Source organism: Pongo abelii, chromosome 8 (assembly GCF_028885655.2).
Source record: "Pongo abelii isolate AG06213 chromosome 8, NHGRI_mPonAbe1-v2.0_pri, whole genome shotgun sequence".
Lineage (NCBI taxonomy): Eukaryota > Metazoa > Chordata > Mammalia > Primates > Hominidae > Pongo > Pongo abelii.
Genome location: NC_071993.2, coordinates 88697241 through 88719373, shown reverse-complemented (window position 1 = coordinate 88719373; position 22133 = coordinate 88697241). Strand labels below are relative to the sequence as shown.

The following is a 22133-nucleotide window of genomic DNA, read 5'->3' as shown; positions in this document are numbered from 1 at the left end:
GGATATCATTGATGTTCAGATGGGATTGAGGTCAGTGAGTTGCTCCTTGACACGTAGAGGTATGGTATTAAGCACAGGAAGACTGAGAAAAGGCTTTTAGCGTTTATTTGGTGTATAGTTTGCAAGAATGACTACATTTTTCTTTTCTTTTTTTTTTTTTTTGTTTCAGATGGGGTCTCGTTCTGTTGCCCAGACTAGAGTGCAATGGTGCAATCTCAGCTCACTGCAACCTCGGTCTCCCGGTTCCAGGGATTCTCCTGCCTCAGCCTCCCAAGTAGCTGGGATTACAGGCATGCACCACCATGCTTGAGTATTTTTTTTGTGTGTGTGCGTTTTTAGCAGAGATGGGGTTTCACCAAGTTGGCCAGACTGTTCTGGAACTTCTGACCTCAAGTGATCCGCCTACCTCGCCATCCCAAAGTGCTGGGATTACAGGCATGAGCCACTGCACCTGGCCAACAATGACTACTTTTTGTAACTGCAATTTATCCCACCCCATACTTGTAGAAAATAGCAAAGAAAAGTCAATGCCATTGCTAAGGCCATGGTAGAACAATCAGCCACTGACTCCAGGAACAGCATTAAGCCTCCCAAAGAAGGCAGCAAAAACATGATGGAAACTGTGCCTGAGACTACAACAGATGAATTACAGGACAGAGGAAGTCGACATCTCATTGTCAGGGCTATGTGTAACCAGAGAGCTTTGGGTAATGTGAAGGCTTTATCCAGTCATTTCCAAAAAGAACAAGAATGAAAAATACAGTGCAAGTCTTAGCTTCCCCGAATTACACATAATGGACAATTTTATTACAAGCATATTGGATTAAAAAAATCATATCATAAATATTCAGACCGACAAAACATAAGACATGTAGCTAATATTTATTTTTAATTGTCAGAATTTCAAATTTTTAATGTATACCTGTGAGGGATAATCATATATTTAGCTTCTTGAAATGGATTGGCATTTATATTTTTCATAAATGTAAAGGTATGTCTCTTTTTTCCTGAAACTAAGATTGCTAAAGGCAGAAGTAAATATTGCCTTAAACAATGATAAGAAAGACATTAGGCAAAATAGCTAATTATTGACTAAATTCATCCTTCCTTTTCTCTAAATTAACTAATATTGCCTTGCATTTTAAGTTGTTTTTCTCTGAGTAAAGAAAATATGACACCTGTCTTTGTCTTTCATATACATTTTTATTCATTTTTTCTCTTTGTGTCAAATACATTTTTAAAAGAAAGAAGCTGAGATAATTAGATGCATCAGCCTTACAGAATTTTAAAAGAAATCCCCTCATAAACTGTTTTCAGTGGCTAGAGTATTTAGTTCTCCAATAAAATTAGACGATGATGCCCATTTCAAAATTTGATATAACATATCAATACAAGGTAATAAGATGTTTATAAGGAGAAGTATTAGAACACCTAAAAGGAGATTTCATTGCAGTGGGCTTAATTTCTAGAAAATAAATCCTCTCTCAGATTTTCGTGATAATTACACACGTAAATAAATACTCAAATGTGTCAGATAACTACAATATACAATAAGCTTATTAAATTTGTTTTAAAGCAGATTTATTTATTTTGAACCTGAAATAAAATATTTTGAGTTACATAAATAATTCATGGTGACATTGAGAAAAAGATGGTTTCTATATTGCACACTGTCTCTGATTTCCAACTGTCATTCTTCATTAGATCGTGTTGATTCTATCATCAAGCTGCAGCAGTCAAGACCCAGTTGCTCAAAAAGGCCTTTGGCATGAGATTCCACAGAACATGGAAGGCAGAAGTTAATATACTTTAGTGTGGAAACAGATAATTTTATTATAGTTGTTATTATTATATGTTGTCAAGTAGAGAAATTACAGGGAAGCAAATGATGTAAACGGCTTATGAGTAATAAATTGTGAGGGGGACAGTATGGCAGATAAGAATGAATTAACCTTGTTTCACTACTTGTAAGATACATACAATTTTATTTTTTCAAATAAAAATAGTTCTACATTATGCTTATAAATGCACATTTTAGATTTTCTTGGTCAAGAAAATACAAACCTAGGTTTTTTTTTTACATTATGTATGTTTTAATAAGACATTGTCATAGGCACAGTTAAACTATAAATTAAATTTAACTCAATGAATAAGAATCCTGTAACATATTCAGTTAGTCAAAACAAATAACTAATATGACACATTGCAATGCAAAATTTATTAATAATGGGGCTGGTGGTAAAACACTAGAACACCCTTGAATTTATTTCAAAATAAAAAGAGAACTTCTAGAGTGAATGAAGAATTCAACAATTTGTTTAACACACATTTTTTTTTTGCTTGCCGTAAGAATATTTTATTTTATTTTTCATCAACTTTTATTTTAAGTTCCAGGGTACATGTGCAGGATGTGCAGATTTGTTACATAGGTAAACAGCACACACTTTTTAATACCTAAGGTGCTTAAGCTACATTGCCTACACTGTAACTAGTAAACTGATAAATAAGACACTTTCATTGTTTCCATTCAATAAACTGGCAGCAAGAAAAATAATTATAACAATATTACAAACTCTATGGTAAAGCTATAGTTTATATGCAGTTAGAAAGAAAGAAAATCATTATTTTTGTTAATGAGAAAAGACTTCAAAGAAACAGTGACATTTAAACTTGGTATTGAGATGAAGGCACAAAAGTAGACTGAGAATAAATTACGAAGATTTTAAAAATATACTATGAAAACTTGGGAGTCAAATAAACTCGTTAAACGAATAGGTGACGTAAGTTGATTTGCTTTCCATAGTAATCAATCTGGTCTCAATTATAGGTGATGCATGTGCACAGACATAAACTGGGAACAAGGCTTTTGCACAAATTCAGACAATAGAAGATTAGAGGCTCAACAAAAATGGTAGAGATTGAAATGCAGAGGAAAGATTCAACAGTGATAAGTAATGTTAGAGGCAGAATCTGTACAATTTAGTGAAAAATAAAATATAAGTGTTCCAAAGAATAGATAAAATAACAAATATAGGATGAATATACATATAAATGGAAACAAATAACTTTTAGGTGTATTTTTTGGGGCTTTCATCTACAGAGATCCAACAGAAAGTTTTAAAAAAAATGCACTGGCTAATTTCACTTAGTATAGCATCCTCAAGATTCATGCGTGTTGTTGTATGTGACAGGTTTCCTTCTTTTATGACTGACTAGTATACTGTTATATGCATATACTAAATTTTCTATGAGACATCTAAAGTAATCAAGTTCACAGAAGCAGAAATGAGAACAGTGGTTGCCAGGGACTGGGAGGAGAGGGAAATAGGGATTTGCTGTTCAATGGTTATAAAATTTCAGTCACGCAAGATAAAATAGTTCTAGAGATATGTTGTAAAACTGTGCATATAGCTAACAATATGGTACTGTAACCTTAAAATTTTGTTAAATGGGTAGATCTCATGTTATATGTTTTCTTTTGTTAACCACAATAAAAAATACACTGTATGGTGGAACAATACAGTCACTGTGGTTTGCGGGTTTGTTTGTTACAACATGGAATTTAATAATATATACCTTAGGAAACAAATGCTCTCATTATTCTACTTCTAAGATATATTAATCAATGTCTTAGCATAATCAATATTTATTTCTCACTCACCCAAAACTTGATATAGGCTATGTAGCCCTTGTCTATCTTTTAACTTCTCAATCTGGAACATAGGGTCTCCAAGGTCGTTACTGGAAGTTTGTATTAGAATTTTTAAGAGGACCAGTAGTGGAAATGTCTTTCACTGCTTTCATCCCACATCTTGTGTAGGGTCCAAGTACATGGACTCAGTATTAACTGCAAGAAAGGCTGAGAAATATCTTCTTGTGTGTCTAGGAAGAGAAAGTGATAAACTAAGTGTATAACAACACATCTGTCACATCAGAAATAATTACTAATAGTAATCTACTGTACTTAATTCTAGTCACAATTATTTTAAGACTTTCTACACAAACTACATGTAAATAGAATTGTGCTATTTTGTTTTTTGTTTGTACTGCGTAAAACTCTATCATGGTAATTTTTGTGCACAGTAGCCCCCGTTATCCACGGCTTCTGTTGCCCCTGGTCAACCACGGTTAGTAACATTAAATGGAAAAATCCCAGAAGTAAACCATTCATGATTTATTAATTTATTTATTTGTTTATTTTGAGACGGAGTCTCGCTGTGACACTCATGCTGGAGTGCAGTGGTGCAATCTTGGCTCACTGCAACTTCCGCTTCCCGGGTTCAAGCGATTCTTTGCTTCCAGAGTAGCTGGGATTACAGGTGTGAGCCACCATGCCGGGATAATTTTTGTATTTTTAATAGAGACGGGGCTTCATCATATTAGCCAGGCTGGTCTCGAACTCCTGACCTCAAGTGACCCACCCACCTTGGCATCCCAATGTACTGGGATTACAGGCGTGACCCACCGCACCCGGCCAAAAGTTCATAAGTTTTAAATTGCACGCTGTTCATCAGAAAGCTCACTGTCTGGCTCTCACCCCTTAGTCACTTAGTGAATCATTCTTTTGCCCAGCATATCCACGCTGTCCATACTACCTGCCCACAAGTCACTCAGTAGTCCTCTTGGTGATCAGATTGACAGATTAAGAGAAGAAGAATGAGGAAGACAGTACAATAAAATATTTTGAGAGAGAAAGAGACTACATTCATGTAGCTTTCATTACTGTATATTGTTATAATTATTCTATCTTATCGTTAGTTATGGTTAATTTCTTACTGTGCCTAATTTACAAATTAAACTTTTTCAGATATGTATTATACAAAGAAACATAGTATATGTAGTATACATTAAATTTGGTATTTTTGGTTTCAGGCAGCCACTGGGGAGTCTTGAAATGTGTCCCCCATGGCTAAGCAGGGGCTACCATATACAATTTTATAGATATACTTCATTTTTAAATGACAACAGTTATCTCTTTCAATGTAATTGGTTTACCTAATGTTTGAAATGCGGAAAAGATAAAAATCTAGGAAGACCCTAAGATTTTTATTTTGAATAATCAAGTAGAGAGTTTTGTTATATATTAAAATGGGAAAGGATAGATTGAAAGAAATCGTGAACTCTGTTTTGAACTTGTGATGTTAAGATGCCTATTAGAATGAAAATATTAAGTGGACAGTCCAGGATTTCCAGCTGGAATTCAGCCAGTATTTTTTATTCAAATTAACTGATCTAGATTCCACAAATTTGAAATACTACCATACAAATGACGAAATTTATACACACATGTATAGGTTGGTTCTGCTTTCTATTTTGTTCTAGTAAGTCTTTTCTTTTCTAGCCCTGTTCATATTCTGATAATTTTATTATTATAATTTTTGGGCATTCTTTATTTTATGATGGTACCTTGTATTTTGTTATTTTCTTTAGTGACGTATTTAATCACAAAATGATTTTCAGAACTAATTCCTCAACCTGTTCCCCTTCCAAATAATACATGCAGCATCTTTGAGACTATATTGCCTAATAAAAATCCTTCATATGAATATAAAAATCATACAGAAGTCCATTTTTAACCTAAGCTTAGTTGAATGGGCTTCTCCTCTTTAAAAACAAATGTCCCCTAAGGCACTGAGTTCTAAATAAAGTTGATGTTAAAAGAGTAGTACAGAAAACTTTTTCAAATACAACTTTCATGTTAATATAACAAAAACTTTCACTTGAATAAAACAAAAGAAAAACACTGAAAAATAAACACAGCTGGTAAAAATAACTTAAATATTTCAAAATCATTATATTTTAAATTGTAACATTTCATCTTCCTTAGCCAATAGTGTCATTTAATGAAGTGTTAGTTATGATTCTGTAGTGTACGTTATTTATTGCTTACTAAGCATCCACTTTCCCATCCTATGTCCTTACAGAATTTCAAAATTCATTCAGATTTGCATTCTTCTTCAGTCTGTTGTGTGTTTCACAGAAGAAGCCCACAACTCCATAAGTATGCTATTCTCTTTGCCTGTGCCTGTTTAGCCATGAGCATGTGGCACCATTACGAACAAACACACATTAGAAGAAGTTGTTTACAGGGTTCAGATAAGACTATATAAACACAACATTTCTTCTTCCTTTGGAGATTTTTAAAAAATTGAATTGATGCCTCGATATGTCTGAAACTCCTAGAACTATTATGGTAACTCTGGCATACAGAAAATGGCAACATATAAAATATACACCTGAGGTTTTGATGATATTTTAAAATCAGAAATAACTTATAATGGTAAGGACCTACCTCCCAACATCTAAATAATATGAGGAAATTTTGTTCTCTATTTTCTTTTATTTGCAGCTGAAATTGTTCTCTATGTCTGTTTGTTTGTTTGTTTGTTTGGCTAAGCACAGGGGACTTTATTGATGGTACATGACAAGGTGAGGCTTCCTAGGCCCCTCCCTCTTCAAGGTGTCTGCATGGAAACTGTGAGGAGGGGAGATTCTCAGTGTGGTGGGGGACTGAATGTGGCAGGGACTCTCCAGCAGCTGAAGGCCTCTTTTTGTAACTCGTGCTCTCCCTGGGGCTGGTGGTCTGGGGGTCTTACTCTTTGGAGGTCAAGTGGGCCATGAGGTCTATCACCCTGTTGCTGTTGCCAAATTCATTGTCATACCAGAAAATAAGCTTGACAAAGTGGTTGTTGAGGGCAATGTCAGCTCCAGCATTGAAAGCGGAAGAGTGGGTGTTGCTGTTGAATTCGGAGGAGACAACCTGGTGCTCAGTGTAGCCCAGGATGCCCTTGAGCGGGCCCCCCGATGCCTGCCCCACCACCTTCTCGATGCCATCATATTTGGCAGTTTTTTCCAACAGCAGGTCAGGTTCACGACTGACAGGTTGGCGGTAGAGACACAGAAGGCCATGCCAGTGAGTTTCCCGTTCAGCTCAGGGTGACCTTGCCCATGTTCTTGACAGTGCCAGTAGATGCAGGGATGATGTTCTTTAGAGCTCCGCGGCCTTCATGCCACAGTTTCCTGGAACGGCCATCCACAGTCTTTTGGGTGGCAGTGACTGCATGAACTGTGGTCATGAGTCCATCCACAATGACAAAGTTGTTATGGATGACCTTGGCCAGGGGTGCTAAGCAGTTGGTGGTACATGAGGCACTGCTGACGATCTTGAGGCTGTTGTCATACTTCTCATAGTTCATGCCCATCACAAACACGGGGTCATCACTAGAGGTGGCAGAGATGATGACCTTTTTGGCTTCCTCTGCAAATGAGCCCCAGCCTTCTCCACAGTGGTGAAGACACCGGTGGACTCCACAAAATATTTAGTGCCAACATCACCCCATTGGATTTTGGTAGGATCTTGGTCCTGGAAGATGATGATGGGATTTCCATTGATGACAAGCTTTCCATTCTCAGCCTTGACTGTACCATGGAATTTGCCATGGGTGGAATCATACTGTATCATGTAGACTATGTTGTTGAGGTCACTGAAAGGGTCATTGATGGTGACAATATCCACTTTACCAGAATTAAAAGCAGCCCTAGTGACCGGGTGCCCAATATAGTCAAATCCGTTGACTCTGGCCTTCACCTTCACCATGGTGTCTCAGGGAAGCGGCTGGTGATGCATGAGAAGATGCAGCTGTCTGTCGAACCAGAAGAGCAGAGAGCCTGAAATTGTTCTTAATGATTACAAGTACAAACCAAAATGCCTTAAATGATTTTAAAAGCTTTCTTGAATTATTAACAGTTCATTTCACCTAGGGGGCAGTGATGAGCTGGGGAAAAAAATGACCACATTGGTACAGTATACTGAAGTGCAGGTTGCCACTCTCACTCTTGCAAATAATTTTAATTGCTCTCCTAAATTGTCTGCCTTGGGAAAAAATTTTGAGTTGAATAAATTTCCAAATATTCATGTTTCTCTAGCAACTCACCCACAGCAATTCCAAATTAGTTGATTATATGTTGACATTCATTAAAATATTAGAGGAAAATTTAACATTTAACATTTGGTAATTTGATATTTTTTACACCTGATGTGGTGTTGGCCTTCAATTTTTCACAACTGCTTCAACTAACTGCAGTCGATTCTCATTATTCACAGATTCCATATTCGTAAATTCTCCTATGAGCTAAAATTTATTTGCAATCCTCATGTTAATACTTGAGGTGTTTTTGCCATCATTTGTGAACATTCTCAGAGCAGCAAAAAAATTGATTTGCCTGATGTACAACACCTAAGGTAGAACAAGATGTCTTCTTGTTTCAATTCTCATATCCTAATCAGTGACCTTTCTGAGCTCTCTTTGTGTAATATTCTTTGCACTATTTGCTTTTTACTGCTGACTTTACCCTTTCAAATGCTTCTCCCCCTCAGCCTAGTGCTGAAGTGCTTTCTAGTATTCCTGAGTGCTAGAAGACTGTGATCCGCTATATGGAGAAATCAGGTGTATTAGATGACATCTGTTCAGGCACAAATGATGGTGTTATTGGCTGTGAGTTCAGTGTTAATGAATTAACAATTATTATTAAATAAGGTGTCTTTAGACTGAAGCACGCATAAAACAAGGTTATGTGTTGATTGGTTGATGAAAATGTGTAGCCAGAGTGCACAGGACACTAACCCTGTATTTCCCATAGGGGCTTAGTGTTCTCTAAGTCAGTATTTTTAGTGAATTTATAGAACATAACTACTCTGAATAGTGAAATTCACCTGCATGTGTGTATATATTATTTCACACAATATTTATATACTGTGTATATATTGTATTTTACACCTATATAAATAAATATATATAAATTTATCCTTTTAATAAAATAAGTTACATTTTGGACAAATATTGATGTTAGTTTCTAGTAAAGTTTTCTATCTTACATAGTTTTTTTCTACTTTTCATTTGGAGTTTTGATTAAACTACTATAGTTCTATGGTATTTCTATTCTAATTTATTGCTGTACTGATTTACATATAAAGATTTTCTGAAATTATAACACATTTGGATTCTTAGAGTAAACAATACTTGGAAATACACAGAATACTTTTTACATAAATATTCATCAAAACATAAGTGGCAAGCAGAAATATATGCAGATTATTACACAACTGTATTAATTAATCACAATTTTCTTTACAAAAAACACATAATCAATATTCAGATGAATAAAAGCAATATTAGTGAGACAACCAAAAGCCTCTGACATGCCCCTTCCCAGACACTACTCTACACCCAAAGTAGCTACAGTCCTGTCATTTAAGGCCACGGCTTGTGTTTACATTTATATAAATAAAATCATAGGGTATAAACATATACTTTTAATGCATTTTTTGTTCAGAATTATGTTCTGGAGATTCATGCATACAGTTGCATATATTTTGTGTTTTTAAATTGTAGCTCATCAGGAAATTCTTGAATCTTCTCTATCAGATACATAAGGGAAAGTTACCCAATTATCCATTTCATTCTCTTATGTAACATTAAATCAAATTTAATGAGAATGAATCTTAGTCCGCAGATTCAGTTGAGCAAGAACAGCAGCATTAACAAGTAAAATTTTATTTAACTCAAGTTCTAAGTTAGTGCTCTCATTCTTCCTTGTCCTGTTTTATTGTATTATCCTAGGATAATTCATCAGATTACTAATGAGGAAAGGCTACATTTGAGCTTTAGTCACAGATCAACAAAGGTTGTGGCTCGAATGTCCATTATCCCTGTTCTATCTTATTCCTGTGCTCATAACCACTTCTAGTTTGAAAATAACCTGCTAGTTCTGTGTCATGATTAGGGCACAGGAGGAGTTTTCTCTGACACTACCTATAATCCTCCATGTTCAATTGCGTTACATAGGAATTTCCCTTCTGACCGCATCACAGTGATGCTAAGCACAACATATGCTACCTTTATATTAAAGACTTTTAGAACATTTCCTCTTATTTTTCTCTTCTTAACTAGCAAGACTAATATCCTTTCAATTTCATGATCATTTTTTGCCCTTCAAGTGTTTTCAAGATATTGTGCTCTTATATCCCCTTCATTTTATCACTCTGCACACCTTTTGAGGTCCTTTTGAACTTAGACATTTTGCTGGGAAAAGCCAGCATGACATGAAGGCAACTTCATTTTGCTCTCCCACATGCTTCCTCTTAGATAACGAATTAGAGAACAATCTATGAATTTAAATGTGTGGATAAAATAAGTAATTATATATTGTTAATAAGCATACATATTTTAAATCTTGAATTTTTTCTTATTAGCCCACTAAATTTTACTGAAGATACAGAAATAGAATAAAGACAAAAATTAATTGTGAGAAAAAAGCATACAAACTTACCAATGCTTTAAATCCAGGTGTGGAGACAACCTTTTGATAGCTTCTGGTGAACTTCCTGAGAAACGATGTTTCATCTGGGGTAAAGAAACTGGACTGAAGAGATGTGAAGGTACTTTCTCACTCCAAACTCTGATTATTCCAAATATTAAATATTATTGCATCATCTGAATTATCAAAGCTGTCCAAATCCAAAACATTCTAGTAGATTCAATTGCTTCTTCTGAGAGTATACGTATTAGTTTTACAAAAGGTTAAGAGGAAAAAAAGAATCAGAGTAGATTTAAGCTAATGCTGTCATGTAGAACAGAATGCTGAGGTTCAAAAAGGGTGAATGACAAAACTGAGTCTAAAATATTAGCATCAACGGTATGTCTTTTTATATATTGACTTCTGTTTTGCTCCAAAGCAAAGCATTTTGAAATTATATTGTGTGTAAGTTAACCTTTGAAGAATGTATTCTTAATTCTATATGTATTTTTTAAATCATGTTATATTATCTGAAGCTGAAAAACTTATTCTCAAACAGTTGAAACTTATTTCTCGCAGGTAGAAATCCATTCATTTAATTAATAAAATATTGAATAATTATTAATAGTTAATAAGTTAAAAATATAAGTGGCTATTATTATAAATCTATCAGTTTAATACTATAACCCTAAATAATTTGTCTCCTGAAATTCTAAAAAGATTTTTAGAAACAAAAAGAGTATCATGTCTTAACTTCTTTATATCTCAGTTATCAAATTTCTTAGGAAACCACATTATAAATATGCAATTTTAAAACTAACTTCCCTTAAGATACATATGTAAATGATATGGTTGCTAATCAAATCAGACTTCATCCATTATTTCTTGTTGCATACAATTTAAACTAAAGCATAATTTTGTTTTATATATCAACAACATTTTCATTCTGGGAAATAGCTTCATAATACATACTAAGACCATATAAAATGAATTATTATTGCAACTAAGTGTGCACTGTGGAATGGCTTAGCAAAACACTAGCTTGCATACCATATTCTTGTCCTGCTTAACAACTGCAATAAAATAGAAATGATAAGGCCATAAAGAACAGTGTAGAATTAGAAACAGAAATCACTGTGCATTATATTTCCATTTGATATGATGAACTGTAGCTTGCTGACAGTAATCTTAATGAGGATTACAGTAGAGATATTAAAATATATATGTGGCCTTCTATTAACAATAAGACACTCAAATGTATTTTTTTGCATCTATATTTCCATGCTACATTGTAAATGCTGTTATTTTAATTAACAGGACTTTGAAAATCCATTTGATTAGAAATTTGAATGCCAAGTTAAACCATCAATAAAATTAATCAGAAACAACATACTGAGCAAATGCAGAAAATTTCAATGGTTTTCAATTTTTATTGTGAAGGCAAATTAAATTTAACTGAAAAGATGTATCATCTTGTACTGACATTCAGAAAACTATCCAAGACTTAGCCATTGGCTCACCAGCTGGATAACTTGCTTTTATGAGCATCTATTCTCATAAGATGAGCAGGACATGTAGTTGTGTTTAAAAACTCAAGCAAATATACAATTAGTGCTATATATTTTCTGCCTCGCTATCAAAGAATCTAAATGTATCTTATTATTTAGAACTTTTTCAGTTAAATGTGTAAGAGATCCTAATCTAACTAGGGCTAAAGTTTGATGGAAAGGGATTAGGTTTTTGAAGGAAAGGGGATGAGTTTTGGCTAAAAAAAAAAAATCCAAGAAATTGAACAAATGAACAAAAATGAAGAAAGGAAGCTGAACCAAAAGTACATTGGATCTCACACAAGGATTGGTTCATCTTATATGTTTTTCCCTATTTGTGTTGGTTTTATTTTTTTCACATTAATCATGGCTAGGGTTTGGTTGGATAATGAAAGGATGAAAAAGTTCTCTTTGGGGCAAAACTGTTTGGAGTAGAGCAAGTTTTATAAAGGGGGCTGTTGTTCTGAGAAAAGGAGTGATAAGCAGACCACATAATTGTTGCCTTGCATATATTGTTGTAGTTGCATGTGGAATTTAGAGACTGTAAACTCGAGCTCTCAGTTTACATTGATGAATTTATCCAAAATTAGTTATTGAGTACATACTATGTGCTAGAAGCTGTGCTGAGCACCTGGGATTCCACAATGAAAGAGATGGACAGCTTCTTTGGCCTTGCATAATGCACATTTCAGTATGAAGACAGCTTAACTAAAGGTTAACAAACAAGTGCAAAAACCAAATTGCCACAGGTATCATTTGTTAAATAAACAACAGATGGTGACAGAAAATGGTGCAGGATGGCTATTTTAAATAACGCACTCGGTGAAGAACTTTTTGAGGAAGTTATTCCAGCCAAGGATAAAAAGACAGCAGCATGTGCAGTGTTTCAGTTGGGAAAGTTTGTGGTCAGTTCAAACCAACTAATAGTCTGTAATTAGTCCTAGTTAGTCCAGTCTGTAGAGTAGACCAGATTAAAGTTGGAGAAACAATTAGATCATGTAGGATCTCAAAGTCCTGGAATATGAATTTTATTCTAAATGTAACACGAAGTCATCGAAGCAGTTCAGGGTAGGGAGCAACAAGATTTCATTGGTAGTTTTAAATGATTCATTTTTGTCGTTATGTAGAGAACCACTTGGGAGATAGATGAAAAATCTTATTTGGTGACAACAGATTTCAGTACGGAGATAAATAAAGAATCCAGTATAATGAAAAATTTGGGGGCGTTGAGTATTTAAATGCTGCTAGCAAGTACTAAAAAGACTTGTGTGTGCACAAATAACTGTGGCAGGAAGAAATCAGGAGTCCATTGTAGTACATGATAATGTTGAACTGATAGACATTCAAATGAAAGACAATCACATAAGCAGTACCCTTGTTGAATGCTTATGCATCTCCCTGTAGAAACATTGTATTCTATCATCAATCATCTCCTTAGATCTCTAAAGATGGGCTCCTTTAACTACCACTCTGTTGTTGCAGCTTTTGACATGTCAGTGCTACCCCCTGGCCTCTCAGAGTACCAATTCTTTTTTTATATATGTATATATATAAAATATATATATACATATATATTTTTATTATACTTTAAGTTCTAGGGTACATGTGCACAATGTGCAGGTTTGTTACATATGTATGCATATGTAACATGTGCCATGTTGGTGTGCTGCACCCATTAACTCGTCATTTACATTAGGTATATCTCCTAATGCTTTCCCCCCCCTCCCCCCACCCCACAACAGGCCCGGGTGTGTGATGTTCCCCTTCCTGTGTCCAAGTGTTCTCATTGTTCAATTCCCACCTATGAGTAAGAACACGTGGTGTTCGGTTTTTTGTCCTTGCGATAGATTGCTGAGAATGATGGTTTCCAGCTTCATCCATGTCCCTACAAAGGACAGGAACTCATCATTTTTTATGGCTGCATAGTATCAATTTCTTTTACAGCATCATCACTTACTATTAGCCCTAGCCTGCAAAAAAAAAAAAGCCACCACTGAGGTTCTCAAGACAGTGGTGCCCCCTCACCTGCGCATTCTTATCACTTTGGTAAATGGCGTGTACTCTAGATTCATCCCTGATGAATCTAGTTGGCCAGTGGATTTTCTAGCCTTATGTTAAATATGTACTTTACAATCCTCACTTATCTAAGCCTAGGTACCTTATACCTTCTTTACCAGCATTTTTGGCATTTCTACTTTATTTAGCATGAGTCATTGCTTTATCCAAGATTAAAAGAGACATCATAATAGCATGATAGTATCATTCCCAAAGATTCTTGTCAGAGTATTAAATCTTGTATCACAGGAGGATTCTCCCATATCAACAAATTCTCCCCTCTTCAAGTTTATGTTTTCCCTGCTATATCAAATAGCTTCTGACAATACTTATTAACCAGATTCTGAAACTTACTTGTTTTATACAATCTCTTCTCTCTTTAAAGCTCAGCTTCCATTCAGTTATACTATGCCATTCTAACTAGATTGAGGATTATTTTTGGTCTGGTTGCCCAGAAGAGACATTAGGGTGAATCCTGAGGCAGGCAAACTTTATTTTATAAAGCACCTACATGATCTTCAAACAAAAGAAGAAGAAACGATCTTCTGTCAGGGGCAATGTGCCACTCTTGTGGGTCCATTTGGTTCAGTGGAATCTGCAAGTACAGAGTTGTCAATTGTACCTGCTCTATTATCACCAGACCGGTCATTCACTGTTAGATCCCAAACAATTTTAGTAAAGAAATACATTAAGTATTCGCTGAAAGTGGACAACTTTCTAAAACATAAGATGGCAGGTATAAAATTCATGTGAAAATATAAAGGTTTCTTAGCAAATTAAGTAAATGTGTTTCATTTCAAAAGGAAAAAAAATAAAATTACTCTACTAAAGAGGTTTTTTCCCCACAGATTGATAACAATATTTTCATTGTCAGCAGATTCCTATAACTCAGAAAACAATGGCTTGCACATAATATGTTTAAATGCTGAAATAAATCATATAGAAAAGTGATCCTGCTTGGGTATATATAAAGGAAATAGACAAAAGAGAAGTGTTTGCCTAGTGTGTGGCTAATTTGTACATTATGGTGACATTTAGAAAATCACTTCAATTCTCTGATTCTTCATTCACTGAATGATAAACAGCAGTTACAAAAAGAACACAACTGCTTGGAGGGTTGTTAGGAAAATTGGAAATAATATATGTAAGCCTCTCAGTATATGTACATAGTAGGTAGGTACTTTTATGAATTTTTCTTGAATAAATAAATTTTACTCATTCCGTGCAAGATAACAATTATGTTTATCAGAATTATGAATGGCATTGTGTTTGTGTTAGATCCTTAGAAAATACATTATCTTATCATAGTGGAGTAAAAGATGTTAAGAAAAAAAAAGACATGCCTTTTACATTACTATAGTAAACTTCTACTCCTAGGAGGTCTAAAGTTTCCAAGGTCTGTAATATATTCTGAAGAAATAGAATTAGTGGTTTCAGACCTTACAGCACTGAAAATTCAATTGGCATATTGTATTAAATTCCGTGATAAAAATTGGATCTACAAATAAATATGAAGGTTTAAATGTAAGTTTAAAATATTTTATTTATGTAACAAATTTATCAAATCTTATGAATAAAAATGACTTTTCTTTGCAATAACCTAGGTGTTGCATGTTGTTTTTATGACACTTTCATTGTTCCAGAACATTTTAAAATCCCTTTTTGAACATAACTTTAGAGCCAATATATGGCATATACACCACATACGACATACACAAATACAGTATATTATTTGGCAATCAACTTTTTTTCTTTTTTAAGAGACAGGGTCTTTCTCTTAAAAAAGAGTGGCGTGATCATAGCTCACTGCAACCTGGAACTCCTGGGCTCAAGCAGCTCTCCCACCTCAGCCTCCCAAGTAGCTGTGACTACAGGTACACATCACTATGTTTGGCTAATTTTTAATTTTTTTTCTTTTTTCTTTTTTTTTTTTAAAGACAGAGTCTAGCTGTGTTGCCCAGGTTGGTATCAAACTCCTGCCCTCAAGCAATGCTCCCACCTCAGCCTCTGAAAGTGCTGGAATTACAGGTGTGAGCCATTGCACAAAGTCTCAATCATTACTTCTTAATTAAAACTTTATTACCCTATTTAGTCATCCCACTCACTTTATTCACAGACACAGAAAGAGTTGAAAAGATTAAGTAGTCTCAAACAAATGTCCTATGAAATGTGAGCACAAATCCAAAGGGATAGCTCTAAAACTTGCTTTGGGAAAGGTGGTTATCACCAGAATAGATATATGACCAATCAAAGCAATACCTGGAAAGCCATATATGGCTTTTACAGCCATTGGCCTAAAACTCTTACCCTCAAGCAATCCTTCCACCTCAGCCTCTGAAGGTGCCCATTTATAAAATGGCCATTTATAGCCACTTTTCACATAAAGTGCTTATTATTTTCATGCTTGTGTACTCTGTAATATAAATGTTGAAACTTAATCCCCAATGTAATAGTATTAAAAGGTGGGGCCATGATTGCTTGGCCCTCAGGAATGAATTATTGCCTCATAAAAGGGCTGAGGGAACCAGTTTGCTGCTTCCATTCCTTTGCCATGTGAGAACACAGTGTTGATACCCTCTGGAAGATGCAGCAAGAAATTGCCAATTTGGAAGCAGAGGGCAGCCCATGCCAGGCACTGAACTCGCCAGCACCTTGATGTTGGACTTTCCAGCATCCAGAACCATGAGAAATAAATTTATGTTGTTTATAATTTGCCCAGTCTCAGTTATGCTGTTTGGTAGCACAACATCTAAGGCCTAAAGTAAATTTTTTTAGGTTAGTTTATTCAAATATTCTATATCATATATGTACCATTTCATTAATTTCCACCAAGAGTAAGAAGACTATATCTTATATATTACTTTAATATGCAGTTTCAGTGATCATGGATTTCTTAATGGAAGTTAATATATTTCTGAATATACTATATATTATGAATAATAAATAAATAATGTGGTATGTAGTATATTTTATCACTCAATAGAAAACTAAAATATCCATGCTCAAATAAAAATTATATAATGATTTCAATATGGAAGAGAGAAATTGTGTCTCAGATGTTAAAATAAACAAAACAACTAAACGGAGGACAAAATTATATTATATATACTAAAATTAATTTGGGTTAGCATTTCTGAGGAAAAAAACAAACATATACTAAGTACGAACGCTCTCTCTTATCATTTTAGTAAAAGTGCTACAGTTTCCTACATGATAAGATTGGAAAAAATCAGTTGAAGATCTATTGGTAAACAATCTAAGGAGCCTACAAAACTAATTAAGTTTATCACTCTTTTAATTTATCCTTTTTAACTTTTACACATACAACAATTTTTGTAGGTATGATATATTTAGTAATAAAACACTCATTTGCTCACAATCGACCTAAAGAATAGTACATAATAATTATTTTGAAGTCCTTAATATGCCTCTCCTAATTATATTCCTCTCTATCTCTTCACCTCAATAATAATCTAAATTTTGTTTTAATAGTTGTCATGATTTTTAAAAATGAAGACTTCGTTTTTAGAGCAGTTTGAGGTTTAGAGAAAAATTGAGAAAAAGTCCAGAGGATCTCCATTTACCTCCCCCATACACACACATACACACACATACACAAACAGTTTCCTGTGTTATCTTGCATTAGTGTGACACATTTATCATAGTTGATGAGTCAGTAGTGAAACCATTCTTATTATTATAAAATTCGTAATTCAAATTAGGGTTCCTCTTAGTATCTACAGTTTTATGGATTTTGACAAATTTGTGATGTCATGTATCCAACATTACAGTATCATACAAAATAGTTCCACTGCTTTAAATATTTCCTCTTCAGCTATTCATCCTGTTCCCAACTCCTCATCTACCCTCATCCCCTGCAATACCTTCCTGGCAACCACCAGTATTTTACTGTATCTATAGTTTTGCCTTGTTCACAATATCGTATATTTGGATCACATAGTATGTAAGCGTTCCACACTGGCTTCTCAGACTCAGCAATGTGCAATGTAAATTCCTTGGTGTTTTTTAATGGAATGATAGCTCATTACGTTATACTATTGAAAAAAAATCTATTTTATAAATGTACCACATATTATAATCTATTCCTCTATTGAAAGACATCCTGATTGCTTCAATTTTTTATAATTTTTAATAAAGCTGCTCTAAACATTTGTGTGCAAGTTTTTTTCTCTCTACATAGGTATGCTACTAATTTGCATAAAACAATATTTGGATCATAATATGAAAGTATGTTTACTTATATTTAAAAAAATGCCAAACTATCTTCCAAAGTGGCTGTACCATTTTGCATTCTGGCCAGCAGTCAATGAGTTTATGTGGTCCACATCCTCACCAGCATTGGGTACTGTCAGTGTTTGGGGTTTTAGCCACTCTACTAGGTATGTAGTTGTATCTTATGTTAATCTGCAATTTCCTACTGACACATGGTGTTTGAGTATTGTTCATATGGTTCTTTGCCACCTGTATATCTTTTTTGTGTCTGTTCAGGTATTTTGGCCTCTTTTTAATTGGGTTGTTTGTTTCCTTACTGTTGAATTTTAATGTTTTTAAATATATTTTGGATACAACTTCTTTATTAGATAAGTGTTTTGCAAATATGCTCTCCCATTTTGTGACTTGTCTTTTCATTCTCTTAACAATGACTTTCACAGAGCAAGAGTTTTTAATTTTATTGAAGTCCAATTTGCAAAATTTTGTTTCATGGATGATTCATTTGATATTGTTCTAAAAATAGACAAACTCAGGTCACCTTAATTTTCTCCTATGTTATCTCTCAAATTCATAGTTTTGCATTTTACATTTAGATCCATGATCTATTTTGAGTTACTGTTTGTGAAAGGTTTAATAACTGTGTCTGGATTAATGTTCAGCCTGTGGATGTCTTGCTATTCTATCACTATTTTTTGAAAACACTGCCCTTCTTCTGCTAAATAGCCTTTGCTCCCTTGTCAAAGATCAGTTAACTATGTTTGTGAGGTCTTTTTCTGGGCTCTTTATTTTGTTCTACTGGTCTAGTTATCTATTCTTTCACTAATACCACACTGTATGGATTGATGTAGCTTTGATTAATTTGATTACTGTAGCTTTATAGCAAGTCTTGAAGTTGATTAGTTTCTGTCCTCTAATTTCATTGCTCTTCTTCAATATTATGTTGGCTACTCTGGGTCTTTGCCTTTCCATGTAAATTTAAAATTCGTATCTCTAGATCTATAAAAGTAACTTGTTGGGATTTTGATTAACATCGTGTTGAACCTATAGATCAGGTTGAGAAGAACAGACATCTTACAGTGTTGAGTCTTCCTATCCTTGAACATGAAATATTTCTTCATTTGATTAGTTCTTTACTTTTTTTGTTACAGTTTATTATTATTATTATTATTATTGTTATACTTTAGGTTTTATGGTACATGTGCGCAATGTGCAGGTAAGTTACATAAGTATACATGTGCCATGCTGGTGCGCTGCACCCACTAACTCATCATCTAGCATTAGGTATATCTCCCAGTGCTATCCCTCCCCCCTCCCCCCACCCCACAACAGTAGCCAAAGTGTGATGTTCCCCTTCCTGTGTCCATGTGTTCTCATTGTTCAATTCCCACCTATGAGTGAGAATATGCAGTGTTTGGTTTTTTGTTCTTGCGATAGTTTACTGAGAATGATGACTTCCAATTTCATCCATGTCCCTACAAAGGACATGAACTCATCATTTTTTATGGCTGCATAGTATTCCATGGTGTGTATGTGCCACATTTTCTTAATCCAGTCTATCATTGTTGGACATTTGGGTTGGTTCCAAGACTTTGCTATTGTGAATAATGCCGCAATAAACATACGTGTGCATGTGTCTTTATAGCAGCATGATTTATAGTCCTTTGGGTATATACCCAGTAATGGGATGGCTGGGTCGAATGGAATTTCTAGTTCTAGATCCCTGAGGAATCGCCACACTGACTTCCACAAGAGTTGAACTAGTTTACAGTCCCACCAACAGTGTAAAAGTGTTCCTATTTCTCCACATCCTCTCCAGCACATGTTGTTTCCTAACTTTTTAATGATTGCCATTCTAACTGGTGTGAGATGGTATCTCATTGTGGTTTTGATTTGCATTTCTCTGATGGCCAGTGATGGTGAGCATTTTTTCATGTGTTTTGGCTGCATAAATGTCTTCTTTTGAGAAGTATCTGTTCATGTCCCTCACCCACTTTTTGATGGGGTTGTTTGTTTTTTTCTTGTAAATTTGTTTGAGTTCATTGTAGATTCTGGATATTAGCCCTTTGTCAGATGAGTAGGTTGCGAAAATTTTCTCCCATGTTGTAGGTTGCCTGTTCACTCTGATGGTAGTTTCTTTTGCTGTGAAGAAACTCTTTAGTTTAATTAGATCCCATTTGTCAATTTTGGCTTTTGTTGCCATTGCTTTTGGTGTTTTAGACATGAAGTCCTTGCCCATGCCTATGTCCTGAATGGTATTGCCTAGGTTTTCTTCTAGGGTTTTTATGGTTTTAGGTCTAACATTTAAGTCTTTAATCCATCTTGAATTGATTTTTGTATAAGGTGTAAGGAAGGGGTCCAGTTTCAGCTTTCTACATATGGCTAGCCAGTTTTCCCAGCGCCATTTATTAAATAGGGAATCCTTTCCCCATTTCTTGTTTTTGTCAGGTTTGTCAAAGATCAGATAGTTGTAGATATGTGGCATCATTTCTGACAGCTCTGTTCTGTTCCATTGATCTGTATCTCTGTTTTGGTACCAGTACCATGCTGTTTTGGTTACTGTAGCCTTGTAGTATAGTTTGAAGTCAGGTAGTGTGATGCCTCCAGGTTTGTTCTTTTGGCTTAGGATTGACTTGGTGATGCGGGCTCTTTTTTGGTTCTATATGAACTTTAAAGTAGTTTTTTCCAATTCTGTGAAGAAAGTCATTGGTAGTTTGATGGGGATGGCATTGAATCTGTAAATTACCTTGGGAAAGATGGCCATTTTCACGATATTGATTCTTCCTACCCATGAGCATGGAATGTTCTTCCATTTGTTTGTATCCTCTTTTATTTCCTTGAGCAGTGGTTTGTAGTTCTCCTTGAAGAGGTCCTTCACATCCCTTGTAAGTTGGATTCCTAGGTATTTTATTCTCTTTGAAGCAATTGTGAATGGGAGTTCACTCATGATTTGGCTCTCTGTTTGTCTGTTATTGATGTATAAGAATGCTTGTGATTTTTGTACATTGATTTTGTATCCTGAGACTTTGCTGAAGTTGCTTATCAGCTTAAGGAGATTTTGGGCTGAGACAATGGGGTTTTCTAGATATACAATCATGTCATCTGCAAACAGGGACAATTTGACTTCCTCTTTTCCTAATTGAATACCCTTGATTTCCTTCTCCTGCCTAATTGCCCTGGCCAGAACTTCCAACACTATGTTGAATAGAAGTGGTGAGAGAGGGCATCCCTGTCTTGTGCCAGTTTTCAAAGTGAATGCTTCCAGTTTATGCCCATTCAGTATGATATTGGCTGTGGGTTTGTCATAGATAGCTCTTATTATTTTGAGATACGTCCCATCAATACCTAATTTATTGAGAGTTTTTAGCATGAAGGGTTGTTGAATTTTGTCAAAGGCCTTTTCTGCATCTATTGAGATAATCATGTGGTTTTTGTCTTTGGTTCTGTTTATATGCTGGATTACATTTATTGATTTGCGTATATTGAAACAGCCTTGCATCCCAGGGATGAAGCCCACTTGATCATGGTGGATAAGCTTTTTGATGTGCTGCTGGATTCTGTTTGCCAGTATTTTATTGAGGATTTTTGCATCAATGTTCATCAAGGATATTGGTCTAAAATTCTTTTTTTTGGTTGTGTCTCTGCCTGGCTTTGGTATCAGGATGATGCTGGCCTCATAAAATGAGTTAGGGAGGATTCCCTCTTTTTCTATTGATTGGAATAGTATCAGAAGGAATGGTACCAGCTCCTCCTTGTACCTCTGGTAGAATTCGGCTGTGAACCCATCTGGTCCTGGACTTTTTTTGGTTGGTAAGCTATTGATTATTGCCACAATTTCAGCTCCTGTTATTGGTCTATTCAGAGATTCAACTTCTTCCTGGTTTAGTCTTGGGAGGGTGTATGTGTTGAGGAAATTATCCATTTCTTCTAGATTTTCTAGTTTATTTGCGTAGAGGTGTTTGTAATATTCTCTGATGGTAGTTTGTATTTCTGTGGGATCGGTGG

At 34.9% G+C, this 22133-nt stretch overlaps 1 long non-coding RNA gene and 1 pseudogene across 1 annotated transcript in view; both read right to left on the bottom strand.

Annotated features, from left to right (window-relative positions):
- Positions 1-2328: 2328 nt before the first annotated feature.
- LOC134762012 (uncharacterized) overlaps positions 2329-22133 on the bottom strand; it is a 110374-nt gene continuing 90569 nt past the window's right edge. Inside the window, exons 2-3 of the long non-coding RNA XR_010141449.1 lie at positions 10330-10403; positions 2329-3882 (exon numbers count right to left, since the gene is read on the bottom strand). This is a non-coding gene — a long non-coding RNA (uncharacterized LOC134762012). The remainder of the gene's footprint in view (positions 3883-10329; positions 10404-22133) is intronic.
- LOC100432922 (glyceraldehyde-3-phosphate dehydrogenase-like) lies at positions 6356-7635 on the bottom strand (annotated as a pseudogene).